The sequence below is a fragment of the Mastomys coucha genome, unplaced genomic scaffold (assembly GCF_008632895.1).
Source record: "Mastomys coucha isolate ucsf_1 unplaced genomic scaffold, UCSF_Mcou_1 pScaffold22, whole genome shotgun sequence".
NCBI classification, from domain to species: domain Eukaryota; kingdom Metazoa; phylum Chordata; class Mammalia; order Rodentia; family Muridae; genus Mastomys; species Mastomys coucha.
In genome coordinates, this window is record NW_022196905.1 from 207,224,824 (window position 1) to 207,225,773 (window position 950).

Consider the following 950-nt stretch of genomic DNA (forward strand, 5'->3'; position numbering starts at 1 on the left):
CCCCCCCCCCCGCGCAACACACACACCTCTTCTCTTGTGCTTCCAAGTAGGCCTTCAAAGTGTCTTGCCTAAACCACTTACAGAGACTCTTAGGATAACCATAAAGGTCTTGTCCTACCCTCCAGCTCTTCCATGTCTACTCTGTCCTCCCCACTGTCACCAAAACAAGATCGTTTTGTTACGATACCCACTAGTTGAAAGTCTTTCTCAATCTTCCTTCTAGAGCCTTCTATGATACTCATTCTTCCATTTCCCTATAATTTTCCATGTCTCTTAACTCCCAATAGACCTTAAATGTTAAGATTATACTTACCACACATTAGGTCCTTTATTTCCCTTGAATAGATGGTTACTTCTTGAAGTTGAGGCGAGTTCAGTCATCCATACACTACCATTTCACTGAACAGTGCTTGGAATACAACAAGTGATCACAAAGCTTTTAGATTCAAGAAAACCTCTTGTAGGACTCTGAAACTCTCAAAGATCCTCTTTGTATATTACTGTGTCCGGTCCCAAAATAAAACTTGTGCTGTGTAAGGTTTCTTTAAAAAGCACACCCTGCATCTCGGCAGGAAGCTACAGATTAATAAACAGCTGACAGAACAAACTAAATAGCACTCAGTGAATCACCCATGTTCCTTTACTTACTGTTCACCAGACTCAGGGAGACAGTGGATGAGTACAGAGTGCTTATTCCTCATTGGCAGATTTGCAAAGGATGTACAGAAGCCTGGGGTATCAGGACATCACTTACTTCCTACATCATGGTGCAACAGAACCACAAAAAGGGAAACATCCATAACAAAAGTGAATCTGGGAGGCTCCATGAACACAGAAATTATATTAGCACAAAATTTGTGGTTACAAAATGTCCACCTCAACCTGTGTTGCCTGGTGTGTAATATAGAGACTTGCATGTGGTGCAAACTAAGTTTTGAAATCACTTGTGA